Genomic DNA, 16,813 nt, shown 5'->3' with positions numbered 1-16,813 from the left:
CCGGACACGAAACCCAAAACATGGCAATCAGCCCAATTCAAGATAGCATCTAGCAAGTTTCAGTCAATTACTCAGTAAAATCTACAACCGGGATGGACCAAGTCACAATCCCCAACGGTGCTCTACCCCACGCTCATACCTGGCGTGCAAGTCACCACAATCCAGCACTATGATGTGCAAATCCGGGGTTTCAAACCCTCAGGATATCATTTACAAGTATTACTCACCTCGAACCAGTGAAATCTCTGGCTCGCGACGCCTTTGCCCTTCAAATTGATCTCCACGTGCGTCAAATCTATCAAAATCACACAAACATCGATGACGCTCGATTTCTAAAAGACGGGGTTTTAGCCATACATATCTGAAATTCGCCCCTTAAATGATACTACAATGATCCAATACAATTATGTAACTTCAATCTACAATACAACATTCAATAGGGCCAATATTAGTAAAAAATTCCATAACTTATGCCATTTAGGCATATTATCAAACAGCTTGTAGGCATAGATATTTACACCTCATAACTATAGTATTGGTTCCTCCAACTATCACCATTAACCAACAATTCATCTCATCATCATTCCTAACCAATTTATAACTTCCAACTACACATGTATGACCATCCGTTCACACCCAACCAACAAATCCTATCAAATATCCACCTTTCAATCTCTACAATAACTATGTATTTATATTGGGAATTTATGACTTCCAATCACCATACCATAAGTTGTAATACTTGATTCATACTCATATTCCCATAATATATCCATATATGTAAGTTTGAGGTGTAGGATTTACCTTTTGGAAGAAATCTTGCAAAACCCTCCTTTGAGTTCTTGAAGAAATTTCTTGAAAATCTAAGTGTTTTTATGAGAGGATTTCATCAATAATAGTATATGAATGATGGAATTTCACACCAAGATAATGGAGATTGCTTACCTTGAAGATTGGGGGAGTTGAAGGTCTTGAGAGGGTGGAAGAAAATCTCAAAGTTCGTCCAAAATAAATGGGTAAGAATGAACCCCGAAATGAGTATTATAGGCTGTTTCGGGCGCCACAGGTGGCGCTGGGCGCTGCCTTTGGCGCTGGATCCAGTAGCTCAAAATTTTGGGCGCCACGGCTAGCGCCCGGCGCTACACAGGATGCTGACGACACGAAAATGGCCATAACTTTCTTTATACACCTCTAAATGATGAACGGTTTGTTGCGTTGGAAACTAGACTCAAAGAGCTTTAATTTGATAGGTGGTGCATCACCCAACTCCTTATATAACTGGAGATATGATCGTTTAAAGTGAGGTCTTGTGCGCACTCATTTACAACTTTCGTCTATCATGAAATTTTCCAACTTCAAAAGTTCCTGTTAACCATCCGAAATCACCCCGAGGCCCCCCGGGACCTCAACCAAAAGCACTAACATATCTTATAACGTTATTCAAACTTGTTCCAATTATCAAAACACCACAATTAACACCTAAACCATCAAATTACACCAAATTCAAGCCTAAGTTCATCCAAATCTTCCGAGACACGCATTCGATCAAAAATCCAACCAAAACACCTCCGAATGATCTGAAATTTTGCACACACATCCAAAATCTCCTAACGAAGCTACAAAAGTTGTCGGAATTACATGTTATCCCCCGGATCAAAATCTCACCTATCAACCGGAATTTTGCCAATATACTAACTTTGCCAAATCAAGCCTATTTCTACACGGGACCTCCAAAATAAATTTCGATCACACTCCTAAGTCACAAATCACCTTCTGGAGCTAACCCAACCACCGGAATTCACATCCGAGCCTTCTAACTCATAAGTCAACTTCCGGTTGACTTTCTCTAACTTAAGCCTTCTTAAAAGAGACTGTCTCATTTCTTATCAAAACCACTCCAAACCAACTCGATCACATAAGATACGGATAATGAAGCCTAAAGAAGTTGGAAATGGGGAAAAGGGAGTGTAACTTATGAGACAACGGGTCGGGTTGTCACAGCAGGTGGGGTAGCAGCTGAAGCTGTGATCATGGCCTGAGAACTCTGAGGAGCACTCTGTGGCTTAGCAGTCTGTGAAGATGCACCCCTACCAAGTCTGGGGCAGTCCCTAACCATGTGGCGTGTATCACCGCACTCGAAACAAGCTCTGGGAGGACGCGGTGGCTGTGACTGGCTGGGACTAGGCCTGCTGGACTGACCTCTGGAAACACCCCGCGTAGGAGGCGCGCTAGAAACTGCAGGTGCATAGTAAGGTTTTTGAGGTGCAGGTGGAGCTGGAGCATTGCCGGCTGCTGGAAGAGCTAAATGAACAGGGCGACCCGAATAACCCCTACCATAACGACCTATTGATGGGGTACGGGCAGAGGAGTAGTGATCCGACTCTCGAGACCTCTTGGCCTACCTCTCCCCTCGCTCCCTGGCGAGCATACCCTCAATCCTCCTAGCAATGCTCACTACCTGCTGATAAGGAACGTCCGTCTCCAACTCTCGAGCCATGCTAGATCTGATGGGTGGGATAAGACCCTCAATGAACCTGCAAACTCTCTCCCGAACTGTAGCAACCAAAGCCGGTGCATGCCTGGCTAACCTGGTATAACGGATAACATACTCCGAAACGGTCATAGCACCCTGGCGCAAATACACAAACTCTACGCGCCACGCATCCCTGAGACTCTGTGGGACAAACTCTCTCATGAACATATCCGAGAACTGGGTCCAAGTCAGTGAAGCAGCCTCGATTGGACTGTCTATCTCATAAGTGCGCCACCAATCATAGGCGGCTCCCCGAAGCTGAAAAGCAGTGAAAGAAACCCCGCTGGACTCCACTATGCCCATAGTGCGAAGAATACAGTGACACTCCTCTAGAAATCCCAAGGCATCGTCTGATGCTTACCCACTGAACACTAGGGGATCATATTTCTTGAACCTCTCAAGTCTGCGCTGCTCGTCCTCTGAAGCAGCTGACCCATCCTCGGGCTGAACTGGTGCTGCAGGCGGTGCCGGAATAATCTCAGGAGCCTGCTCAACCTGCATTCGCTGCTCAGGAGTGCGGACGGCGGGAGTCTATGCTCCTCCCCCGGCCTGGGATGTGGCTGCAGCAAGGGGAAGCAACCCTGCCTGAGCTAAGGTGGTGTACATGCTCATGAACTGAGCCAAAGTCTCCTGGAGCGCTGGAGTAGTAGTGGCAGTAGTAGGTGTGCCAGGTGCCTGGGCGCCGGCTGGATCTGCTGGTGGTACCTCGGCGGCAGCTCGTGCAGGTGCTCTGGCTGCACCATATGCGCGTCCTCGACCTCTCCCCTGGCCCCGGCCTCTGACGGCTGCAGTAGGGGGCGCGGGTGCCTGATCATCTCGAGTGGCACGTGTTCTTACCATCTGTGAGAGAATAGAAGTCCGAAGTTTAGAATTGATGTCAAAATGTCGCACGACAAGGAATTCAAATGAAACAAAGATTTTTCCTAAATAGTTACATAGCCCCTCGTAGATAAGTACAGACGTCTCTGTACCGATCAACGAGACTCTAATAAACCGGCCTGTGTTCCGTGACTCCTATGAACCTAGAGCTATGATACCAACTTGTCACGACCCCCGTTCACCCTCCATGAACATGTCGTGATGGCACCTAGTTCCTACAACTAGGTAAGCCTAACAGTGCGGAAATAACAATTTAACTTGAGGAATAATCAATTAAACCTGAACATCTGAAAAATAACAACTGAATATAAGGCCGCCCGACCTATACAACTCTAAAGGTATGCGGAAGTCTACAAATCAATCCCAAAATCCGAAAACTCACGGGACACACAGGCTAATAGAAATACCATAAGTACTCTAATCTCCAGAATATCTACATCAAAAGTATGATAGGATAACAGCTCTACAACTAGAATAAGAAAGAAGACTCTTCGGTCTGCAGACGCTGCAGATATACCTCGAAGTCTCCGTGTATCTCCTCGCCTCAAGGATAGTGCGCCTGAGAAGAGGTACCTGGATCTGCACATGAAAAACATGCGCAGGAAGGGCATGAGTACACCACAGCGGTACTCAGTAAGTGCGAAGCCTAACCTCGGTTGGGTAGTGACGAGGAAGGTCAGGGCCCTACTGAGGTAAAATATAANAAATTTTTTGTCCAATTTATTTATCATTCTAGGATCAAATCGATTCACTTGTTTATAAACCACGTATAAATTCAACTGTACCGTTTTAGGGGTAAACAGCTTGGTGCCCACCGTGAGGCTTAGACATCTGTGTAATTGAGTTGATCCTTGCATCTATTACTAACCTACTTGATTCTTTGTTCTTAGCAAAAATCATAGAACAGATAACGATGCAAACATCACACACAACGTTGAGGCCCATGGAAATTAACCTCAGCACGAAGATTCAATCAGTGATACCTGCAACGAGGAGATGAGGCCACGCCAGTTCGTGGCGGGCAATATCCACGACATGATCGAGAGGCAACTCCTGATGATGCTGAAGACGAGCACGTCGTTTAAACAGTTTGGAAACTGAGGGAGCAACAAAAGGCCATTATGGGCTATCTCTCACTTCTAAAAAAATGGCATATTTGCGACTGAAACTTTCCGACCGGAAAAATTAGTCGGAAATTTCCGACTAATTTGGTCGAAAATTTCAAAAATAATATTTGTTGTATTTTTTAAAATTCTTTCGAATATGTTTCCGACAACATTGGTAGCAATGTTTGGCGCAAAAATTCAGGATAAAAAATTCCGACAAATTCGGTCGGAAACTAAAAGTCAAACTTTTTGGTTTGACCATTTGCGACCGAAATGGACGCAAAGTGGATTAAAAATTTGGTCAATTTGTTTTTTAGAATTTGCGACCGAAACAGTCGTTATTATTGAGACTGAATCGGTCGCAAAAGTCTTTTAAAACCCCAGCCCCGCCCCCTTTTCTTTCTTCTTTTCTTTTCTTTCTTTATTCTCTCTTCTTCCTCCATTGAGACCCCCAGCCCCCCTGTTAGTTATAAGTTTCAATGATGAAAAATAATATATTACATTTGATGTAGGATCGCAAGGAATAAAGGGAATAAAGAAGCAGCACTGGTCAGGAATAGATAAAGGAACACAATCAATGATCAGCGATAAAAGAAGGAAGAAGCAGTGAAGTTCCGGCAATCAATGATTGACGGAAGCCAATAAGGAAAAGAATCAATTATCAACATCAAGAGATTAATGGAAGCTATTACTGGAAGCCCCCAAAATCAAAGGGAATTGAGATCATTGGAAATCAATGAAAGCGGAAATCAAGGGATCCAGCGGATGGAAAGCTCGTCAAAGACATTAATCAAGGAAGATCAACGGGAACTTGACATTATTCTTGGAAAGAATCAATCCATAATTCCTTTCAAGGATCAACTTCCTTGGATTTGCATTCTCTCAAGATTCTTGAAGGCCTCATGGAAAGTATATATACAGATGCTTCTGACGTGACAACACATACTTTGATCGAACCATCTACCCTCTTTTTGTTTTACTCCAAGCAAGCACTGTAGTTTCTTTAGATCTGTTGTGTAACTAGTGAGAGAAGAAAAAGAGATAAACACTGGTGATGAATTGTATCAAGAAAAGAAAAGATACATAGAGACTAAGCTATTGGTGTAAAGCTACGCCATTCATTCTGTACTCAAGAAACATCAATCACTGAAAGAGAACACCCTTGCAACCCAAGGGGACTAGACTAGGATTCACATTGAATCCGAACCAGTATAAAAATTCTGGTGTCTTTATTTCCTGCATTTCATTTTAGCATTTATTATTATCCTGTTCTTATTCAAGTCGACTAATTGGTAAACTAGTCAACTACTTATAAAAGTTTTTAAAAATAAGCAATTCACCTTCCCTCCTCATGCTTTCAATTGGTATTAGAGCTAGTCTCACATTTTTTGCTTAACAGCTTGTAAGAAAAGATCATGGCAAATCAAGTTATTGTTAGAGCATTCTTTCAAGAAGGAACATCGAAAGTTAGGCCACCGTATTTCAATAGGATAAAACCGTTTTCTACACTAAAAAAGTGCGTATGGAAATATACGCAAAGTCCTATGACGTAAAGTTGGCGAGTTATCAAAAAGGAACTATCCACTACCAACAGTTGCTCAATCAACCTGCTGATCCAAAGGATATAGATGAATACATAGATGAGCAAATGATAGTGTTCAAGTCAATGCTAAAGCAAGAAACTTACTCTATAATGCTATAAGTGGAGAGGAATACGAGAAAATCTCTAGTTGTGATACATCCAAAGAATTGTGGGATAAACTCGAAGTTACTTATGAAAGAACCAGTAAAGTGAAAGAGACCCACATCAACATGTTGGTTCATGACAACGGACTTTTCCAGATGAAAGAAAGAGAGTCCATTGAAGAAATGTTTGCGAGGTTCAACAAAATCATTAACGATCTAAAAAATTTGGTAAACCATATTCAAGTGGTAATCAAGTTCGGAAAATTCTGAGAAGTCTACTTACCAGGTGTTTTTTCAAATTTTCCTAAAAATGAATCACTTCTTTCTAATAGCATTGGCCTTTTCCAACTTTGGTGACTCGAATCCCCAATCTCATGGTTAGACATGGATGAGCTTTACAGTTATGTTGTCCCTCCCCTTTGAGGATGCAAATCTAAACAGTCACTCTTAGGCAAGTAAACAATAAAAGAAAGAAAGCACAGAGATAAGAACAGTAGTCTGACAAATAATTGGCTTGAAACAAACTGTTGCTTTCAATAAATAATTATTTTTTGATAACTGGTTGCTTTGAACAATATCAACACAACTTGAGCAAATGAAAATGGCACTACAGTAAGTGTTCCAGATTGAAAAGTATGGCACTTGCGCCTAACTCAACCCCAAAAGCACTATTACTAAACAATAATGTTTACCTGGATAGTGCAATGAGACTCCTGTCTCTGTATCATCTTATACTTAATTCAACATAATTCGTAATTTAGTTGATAATAATTCTTTTCCTCTAGGATGATATTTGCTTATGTCGGAATCCATTTTTAGCAACATATACATATAATGTACACACACAGAAGTACTCAGAGATACACACACACAGAGGAAAGTCATCTGGTGTTCTTTACATTTTTGTATACCTTTTATTTCTACCATCAACATTTAGCTTTAAAGTCAATAACCTTAGATGGACATAAAGGGAAAAGTGAAAACTTGTAAGTAACAGTTTGCAGTAGCCTTCCCAAGAATTGGAGCATGTAATTGTTATCTTCCTGTAATGATCATTTCAACATCAATCAATTAATTACTTAACCAGCCTACTAAGACAAACAAACTAATGTGTGTTTAATTACTTCACAGACTCAATAAGATGGATTCAGATGCCAGGTCATTTCCTTAGCTGGTTGTCCTTACTTTATTTTTATATCATGAAGAGTTCTTTGTGTGACTTTTAAGTTAAAGAGCATGAAAATTCAAAACTCTATTCCATGCAAACCCCAACTCAAAAATTCAGAACTCTATTTCATGCTCAATTAGCCTACAAGATTTTACAGTTCACAAACATGACTACTATTATATGCTTTTTCGATATTTTGCCTAGAGCTGTAATTTTCTCGTCTTCATCTTCTTGTATTTATTCTTTTAATTTCTAATTTGAACATCATTTTTTCTTGCTCTTTTTGTTCTTCTTCTGAATTTTAATATGGCAAGGTCATAGCTTTAACTGAATCATAGAAATGCAAATGCTAGAAGAGCAAGAATTATGTAATTACTTGTAACTATATCCAAATAATTTTCCAAACTCACCTTTAATAAATTTAACATCACACTCGTGTTACCTTCGAAACCATAGCAGGTGGGGAAAGTAAGATGACACAGAATTTCTTACTCAATAAGGATTAATGATACAAGACTATCTAATAAAATAAGGAATAAACAAAAGAGTCAAAGAATTGTGTAAGCTAAATGACTACATATGTACCAATAACATTAAGCTGAAAATACTAACATGAAGTTGGATTATGCCAGCAGTGGAAGGGAACTGAGGACATATTGTTATCAATCTGTATTGCTGTAAATAAATTAAATAATAATCTTTCTGAAAAACAGAAACAGAAAGTTAGTAGAAATTTAATTCCGAAAAATAGTAATTTTCTTCAAAATAAATTCTAAAAACGTTGTAGGAACAAATCGAGCCCACTGAATACACAGTGTGTCCATAAGGAAATTATTCCCCTCAAGTACCGGAGGTTCTGGAATATATCCTCACAGGATAGAACGATTTAACTCACCGGAGTGTTGGTACCAAAAACGCCGATGATCAGTGAACCACTCGATGGCAGCAAAACACACTGGAATTTTAGTGCAGAAGAAGAAGAAGAAGATAATCAGAAAATTTCGTAAGTAAATATTCTGGGATTAGAAGGTATATTTATAGCCAACTTGGTGCTGTTTCTGAAGAGGTTTGCAACCTTTCAGAACGGCCATAGCTGTTGGAACAGGTGTGACACTATTTCAGAACAGCCATGGCTGTTCAAAATATTGCAGGAAATATAAAACGGATTTAAAATAATCTGGGAAAGAAAAATGGGCTAGACCGGATATGGTCGCGGGTCATGGGTTATTTCGGATTGAATTTTCTTTAATTAATTTAATTAAATAATTAAATATTTAAAAAGAATTTTGTCCAAAAAGATTAATCAATCAATCTTTCACAAATCCAAATCCAAATCCGAATCCGAATCCGAATCCGAAGCCGAAGCCGAAACCGAGCCGAGCGAGCGAGCGACGACGACGGCGCGAGGCTTGCCTTCTTCTTAGCTCTTTAAGAGCTAAAAGATGAGCTTCTCTTTATATACACAAAGATTTTCTTTCCTTCTACCAATGAGGGACAAAGTGCATAAGTGAAATGAACTCATTCAAAATTTCACTTCCCTCCATTTCTTTTCCCACCATTTTCCATTCACACCTCTTTTGTTATTATTTATTAATAACAAACCCAACAATCCCCCACATGAATGGGGAATGGCTATAAACTCAAAGGAATGCACGGACGTGTGTGTGTTTTACAAGCAAGAATTTATTGCATCTGGATAAGTAGGTTTCCCTTTGAACTTTCCGTAGTGAACTTATATCGAATATACTCGGTCAATTGGTAGATTTGATATCTTTGCACCGTCGAGCTTTGTTGTATACCTAGACAACATAAGTCACACAATCAATCCTTAACCATTTATGGTTCTCACGGTTGTGTTCGTTTCAGCCATGAACACCGCCTGTTTTCATGAGTGCTTAGAGAATGGGCCTTTACTTTCATTCTCCTTGAAGCGGCTTACACTTCACACTCACATAGGTGATTCCTAAACGTGTAAGCCTAAAGACACACTATCTGGTCATATCCTGCCAGACTTAGCAAATCATTAAAAAGCTTTAAGCTTTATTGACTCATCAAAAAAGCCTTAATGCTTTACCTTGTTTTTGAACATTGTCTTCATCACGAGAATGGATTGAGTTAGTTGACAATGTTGAACCGTCATTCATAACTTTGTTTGATCTCTTTGAACCTAGCTCTTGTGATCTCCAGTCTGCTAGGTAGAGTTACCGCCATGATGACTTGTCTTAGGCCTTTAACCCCATTCCCTTTGATGATCTTTCAACCGCCTCTCTAGATAGGCCTTTTGTAAGTGGATCCGACACGTTATCTCTTGACTTTACGTAGTCAATTATGATAACACCACTAGAGACTAGTTGTCTAACGGTATTATGTCTCCATCGGATATGACGAGATTTTCCGTTATACATAACGCTCCCTGCCCTACCTATTGCCGCTTGACTATCACAATGTATACATATAGGTGCCAAAGGTTTGGGCAAAAATTGAATATCTTCCAAGAAATTCTGAAGCCATTCAGCTTCTTCACTGGCCTTATCTAAAGCTATGAATTCAGATTCCATTGTAGAACGGGCGATGCACGTTTGTTTGGATGATTTCCAAGACACTGCTCCACCCCCAATTGTGAAAACATATCCACTCGTGGATTTAACTTCAGATGATCCGGTGATCCAATTTGCATCACTATATCCCTCGATCACGGAAGGATATTTGTTATAATGCAAAGCATAATTTTGGGTATGTTTCAGATACCCCAAAACTCATTTCATTGCCATCCAATGTATTTGATTGGGATTACTTGTAAACCGACTCAGTTTGCTAATAGCACATGCTATATCTGGTTGCGTACAATTCATGATATACATCAAACTTTCCAATACTCTTGAATAGTCCAGTTGTGAGTCACTTTCACTTTCATTCTTTTGAAGTGCATAACTCACGTCAATTGGAGTCTTGGCAATTTTGAAATCCAAATACTTGAACTTGTCAAGTACCTTTTCAATGTAGTGAGACTGTGATAATGCTAGACCTTGTGGAGTCTTGCGAATTCTGATTCCTAAGATCACACCAGCAACTCCTAAGTCTTTCAGGTCGAATTTGCTAGCCAACATGCGCTTTGTAGCATTTATATCTGCCATACTTTTGCTTATTATCAACATGTCATCGACATATAAACAAACAATGACTTCATGACCTGGAGTATTTTTAATGTAAACACATTTGTCACACTCGTTGATTTTAAATCCATTTGCCAACATTGTTTGGTCAAATTTTGCATACCATTGTTTGGGTGCTTGTTTAAGTCCATAAAGCGACTTAACAAGTTTGCACACTTTTTTTTCTTTACCAGGAGCCACAAAACCCTCAAGTTGTTCCATGTAAATTTCTTCCTCCAATTCTCCATTTAGGAAAGCTGTTTTACATCCATTTGATGGATTTCAAGACCATACACGGCCGCTAGTGCCACTAACACCTTAGTAGATGTTATCCTTGTTACTGGCGAGTAAGTGTCAAAGTAATCAAGGCCTTCCTTTTGTCTATAACCTTTGACAACAAGTCTTGCCTTATATTTGTCAATAGTGCCATCAGCTTTAATTTTCCGTTTAAAGATCCATTTCGAACCTAAAGGCTTATTTCCTGGAGGAAGATCAACCAATTCCCATGTATGATTATCCAAAATTGATTGAATCTCACTATTGACTGCCTCTTTCCAAAATGCTGAATCAGAAGACGACATAGCTGCTTTAAAAGTTTGAGGCTCATTTTCAAGCAAGAATGTCACAAAATCTGGTCTAAAGGAAGTAGATGTTCTTTGACGTTTGCTACGCCTTGGATCTTCTATACTTGGAGTATTTTCTTTTGGTTCTTCCCGAGGTCGTTTAGGTCTTTCACTTAATGACTCGCTTTCAGTTTTATATGGATAGATGCTTTCAAAGAATTCAGCATTATCTGATTCCATTACCGTATTAACATGAATCTCGGGATTATCAGATTTATGAACCAAAAATCAACATGCTTTACTATTTGTAGCATATCCAATGAAAACGCAATCTACTGTTTTTGGTCCAATTTTAATCCTTTTAGGTAAAGGAACTTGTACCTTTGCTAGACACCCCCACACTTTGAAATATTTCAAGTTGGGTTTTCTTCCTTTCCATTTTTCATATGGAATAGATTGCGTTTTGCTGTGGGGGTACTCTGTTGAGTATTCGGTTAGCTGTAAGGATAGCTTCCCCCACAAACTATGCGGTAATCCAGAACTTATTAATAAAGAATTCATCATTTCTTTTAATGTCCGATTTTTTGTTTCCGCAATTCCGTTGGATTGAGGTGTGTAAGGTGCAGTAGTTGGATGGATAATTCCATATACCGAACATATTTCTGCAAACAGAGATTGATATTCTCCACCTCTATCACTTCTAATCATTTTGATCTTTTTATTCAATTGATTTTCTACCTCATTCTTGTATTACTTAAATGCTTCAATTGCTTCATCCTTACTATTAAGCAAATGAACATAGCAATATCTAGTGCAATCGTCAATAAAAGTAATAAAATACTTGTTTCCACCTCTAGATGGTGTCGACTTCATATCGCAAATGTCAGTATGAATTAAGTCTAAAGGATTTGAATTCCTTTCAACAGACTTATAAGGATGTTTTACAAACTTGTATTCAACACATATTTGACATTTCGATTTATTACACTCGAATTTAGGCAATACCTCTAAATTAATTAACTTCCGCAAGGTTTTATAATTGACATGTCCTAAACGAATATGCCATAAATCATTTGACTCCAATAAATAAGAAGAAGCTGAAATTTTATTCATACTGTCAACAACCATTACATTGAGTTTGAAAAGGCCCTCCGTGAGGTAGCCTTTTCCAACATACATTACGTTCTTGCTTACAACAACTTTATTAGAAACAAATACACATTTGAATCCATTCTTTACAAGTAAAGAAGTAGAAACTAAATTCTTCCTAATAGTAGGAACATGAAGAACGTTGTTGAGTGTAACACCTTGCCGGAAGTCATCTTCAAGAATATCTTCCCATAACCTTCAATCTTGGCTGTTGCATTATTTCCCATGGTGTAACGACCCGACCGGTCGTTTTGAGATCTAGCACTCCGTTCAGCAGCCTGAGGCCGTGAGCAGCTTCACTTCAGGTATTGTGACTTGTGCGCGTGGTCGGAATTGAATTTCGGGAAGTCCAGAGTTGATTTGGAAATTGGAAAGAGAATTCTCATTTCGGAAGCTTAAGGTTGAAAGAATGAACTAGGATTGGAATTTTGAGTAAACGACCTCAGAGTCGGGATCTGAAGGTTCCAGCAGGTTCGTATGATGATTTTGGACTTGGGCGTATGCCCGGTTCGGGTTTTGGATAACCCGAGAACATTTTGGCGCCTATTGTGGAAGTTAGCATTTTTGAAGAAATTTCATAAGTTTGGCTTGAAGTGCATTTCAGCGTTATCGATGTCTGTTTGGGATTCCGAGTCTGTGAATAGCTCCGTATGGTGATTCTGAAGTTGGGAGCGCGATCGGATGTGAATTCGGAGGTCTGTAGGTCATTTTGGAGTCATTTGGCTAAATATAGAAATTTGAAGGTTTTTTTTTAGAAGTTTGACCGGAAGTGGACTTTTTGATATCGGGGTCGGAATCCGATTCCGGAAGTTACAATAGGTCCGTAATGTCGAATATGACTTGTGTGCAAAATTTGAGGTCAATCGGACTTGATTTGATAGGTTTAAGCATCGAAAGTAGAAGTTGGAAGTTCTAAAGTTCATGAAGCTCAAATCGAGGTGTAATTCATGATTTTCGTGTTGCTTGATGTGATTTGAGGCCTCGAACAAGTCTGTAATGTGTTTTGGGACTGGTTGGTATGATTGGTTGGGGTCCCGAGGGCCTCGGGTGGATTCCGGGTGGTTAACGGATCGGAAATGGGATTTTTGGAAGGTTGAGGTTTGCTGCTTCTGTCATAACCGCATCTGCGATTCTAGGACCGCAGATGCAGTCAATTCTCCACAGAAGCGGATTTTGGTCAAAGGCTCGAGGACCGCAGATGCGGTCAAGGTTCTGCAGAAGCGGGACCGCATCTGCAGAAAAGCTGGTCGCAGAAGCGAAAAAGGGCGGCTAGGGAGGACCGCAGAAGCGGTAATTTAACCGCACCTGCGGAACCGCAGAGCGGTCAAGGGACCGTAGGTGCGGAAATAGCTGGAGGCAGGGGGGTTGTTTTAAAAATCGGGATTTTTGCCATTTCTTCTCATATCTTCATGGCTTGGGGGATTTTGGGGAGCTTCAAGAGAGGATTTTCACCATCAATGATAAGGTAAGTTATCCCCACCTATTTTGAGTTAAATACATCATCTATGTATGGATTTGAGCATTGAAATTAGTATGAATTTGAGGTTTTGGTGGAAGACCTAAAAATTTAGTAAACTTGGAATTTAGCCACGATATTGAGTATGGAATTTAGTGAAAATTATATATTTGAGTTCCTAAGGTCATGCGTAATCTTTATATTCAAAAAATTTCAGATTCCGGGCACGTGGGCCCGAGGGCGTTTTGGTCAACTTTTCGATCGGAGTTAGGAATTGCTATAAATTAGATTGTAATGAATATTTGAGCATATATTAATGGATTTGCGTAACCGTTGGCTAGTTTTGGAGCGTGGTGCATCATGTGGAGTCTTCGGAAGGGCGTGGAATGCCGGTTATGGATCTTCGAAGCGAGGTGAGTCTTCTTTCTAACCTTGTAAGAGAGAATTATCCCCATAGGTGAAATAAATGATTATGTGCTCCTAATTGCAGGGGCTACGTACGCATGAGGTGATGAGAGTCTGTGCGTAGATGTTATTATGCTATTGTCCGGGTAGTTAGGACCCACAGCATGTTATACTTGGATTATTTATGAATCCCTTGGATAGCTTGAATTGCTTAAATCACATTGGATTAGTAAATAAATTTAAAAAGGGATTAAACGTCATTTTTCTGAATTTTAAATGAGAAATTTGTTTTATTTGGATAATGTCCCCCGGTAAATCCTGATTGATTGTTTGAGCATGTATCTCTATGTGTGCCTGCGTCGCATGCATGATTCGCGAGCAGGGTGTGTGTTTATTTTATGTTAACCGTGTCGCAGGTCAATTCGCGAGCGGGGTAATAGATGCATCTATAGGCACGTCGTCGACCCTCGGCAAGTGCACAGTTTAATTCTGTTGGATCGGGCCGTCGCCTCGGTATGATTTGCTCATGATATATATATATATATATATATATATATATATATATATATATATATATTGATATTGCCTTTCATGGCTTGATATAAATTGATAAGATAAAGAAAAGTAAACCTTTGAAATCCTTTATTATTTGTTGAAGGTGTATTGCCTGTTTTCCGGCTTTTTGAGTTAGAACTGCTATATAAAATCCCTGATTTCCTCACACATTTAGTATATTATTATTGGACCACTAGTAAGCATCAAAGTTGACCATCTCGTCTCTACTTCTTCGAGATTAGACGGGATACTTGCTGAGTACACGTTGATTACGTACTCATACTACACTTCTGTGAATTTTTGTTGCACAGGTATATGTAACCCTTGTGGCCTACTGGGCGTAGCAGCACGGATGATTCTGGGACTAGGTGAGCTGCATTATTCGAGGCGACCCGCAGCTAGTGTAGTCCCTTTCAGCATATTGTATTTATTCCCTGTCCACTGTGTTTCGGACAGATGTTGTATTTTATTCCCTTATCAGTAGATGTTCATGCACTTGTGACACCGGGTTCTGGGATGGTTTTTGAAAGATTTGTACTAATTTTTAATTATTTAATTTGAATTAAAATAGTGATCCTTTTCACTTATGAAAAATGGAAGGAAAAATCCTACATTTCAAAGGAATTAAAAAGAGAATTTAATTGATTATTCAGTTGGCTTGCGTGACAGTGGTGTCCGGCGCCACCAGGACCCGTAGTGGATTTTGGGTCGTGACACATGGAAATTTCTTCTTCGGGACCAGCAGTACAGTAAGTCGCAAATGCTTCTTTGACAGCACAAACATGTCGAGTGGCTCCAGAGTCAATCCACCACTCCTTCGGATTTCCAACTAGGTTGCATTCCGAAAGCATTGCGCAAAGATCATCAATGTCATTATTCTTCCCCACTATGTTGGCTTGTCCTTTCTTATTATCCTTTTTCGGGAGACGTCAATCAGGGCTCTTGTGACCAACTTTTCCACAATTGTAGCAGCTGCCCTTGAATTTCTTTTTGTTCTGCTCCTTAGTTTGTCCAGAAGACCTCTTCCTCTTCTTACTTTTTGGAGCAGTCTCCTCAACGATATTAGCTCCCATGATCGTTGAATTTCCACGAGACTTTTTCTAGGCCGTTGTCATTGTCTTCCTCAATCTTTAGACGTATCACAAGATCTTCCAACTTCATTTCTTTGCGTTTGTGCTTAAGATAGTTCTTGAAATCTCTCCACGAAGGAGGCAATTTTTCAATCATAGCAGCCACTTGAAATGCTTCATTTACGACCATACCTTCAGCAATAAGGTTGTGAAAAACAAGTTGAAGCTCCTGAACTTGGGTTCCCACAGTTTTGCTGTCTATCATTTTATAGTCTAGAAACTTGGCAACCACGAACTTCTTCAAGCATGCATCTTCTGTCTTGTACTTCTTCTCAAGTGCGTTCCATAATTCTTTCGAAGTATTCATTGCACTGTACACATTTTACAAGTCATTTCTAAAGCACTTAAAATATAGCCTTTGCAAAAAAAATCTGCCTGCTTCCACGCCTCAACAACCATGAACTTTTCATTGTCCGACATGTCCGCAACAGGCACTGGAGGCTCTTCACTAGTGAATTTCTGCATACCAAGTGTGGTAAGCCAGAGGAACTCCCTTTGCTGCCATCCTTTAAAGTTGGTTCCGAAAAATTTCCCCGGTTTCTCAGCCGGAGGAACAGCAGTGCGGCTTGACGAGGCTATCGTCGTTGCACCAACAGTCGCAGAAGGATTTCCATTTTCATTTGCCATTTCTTACTGTCAACAACAGAAGAAATCAATTAATGGCAAAACCAAAACAGTAAATAATACCGTAATCAATAAACAGTACGTAATAAAAACAACTAAGGTTTTTATATACTGTTTTACAGAAAAACGATGAAGTTTTTATGTTCTTCAAATCGTTTTCTGAATATCAATATCATGATGAAGTTTTTATATCTTCAAATCAGAATAGTAAAATTCAGACAGAATACAGAATATAATAAATATAATTTCCTTAAGATTGTTATCAATCTGTATTGCTGTAAATAAATTCAAAAATTATCTTTCTGAAAAACAAAAACAAAAAGTTAGTAGAAATTTAATTCTGAAAAACAGTAAATTTCTTCAAAATAAATTCTGAAAACGTTGTAGGAATAAATCGAGCCCACTGA

At 39.7% G+C, this 16,813-nt stretch overlaps 1 pseudogene; it reads right to left on the bottom strand.

Moving 5' to 3' along the window:
* LOC109230208 overlaps positions 1–16,232 on the bottom strand; it is a 20,515-nt pseudogene extending 4,283 nt beyond the window's left edge.

Source organism: Nicotiana attenuata, chromosome 7 (genome assembly GCF_001879085.1).
Source record: "Nicotiana attenuata strain UT chromosome 7, NIATTr2, whole genome shotgun sequence".
In the NCBI taxonomy this organism is placed as follows: Eukaryota; Viridiplantae; Streptophyta; class Magnoliopsida; order Solanales; family Solanaceae; genus Nicotiana; species Nicotiana attenuata.
The sequence above is the reverse complement of the archived record's forward strand: the minus strand, read 5'-3'. Positions and strand labels throughout refer to the sequence as shown.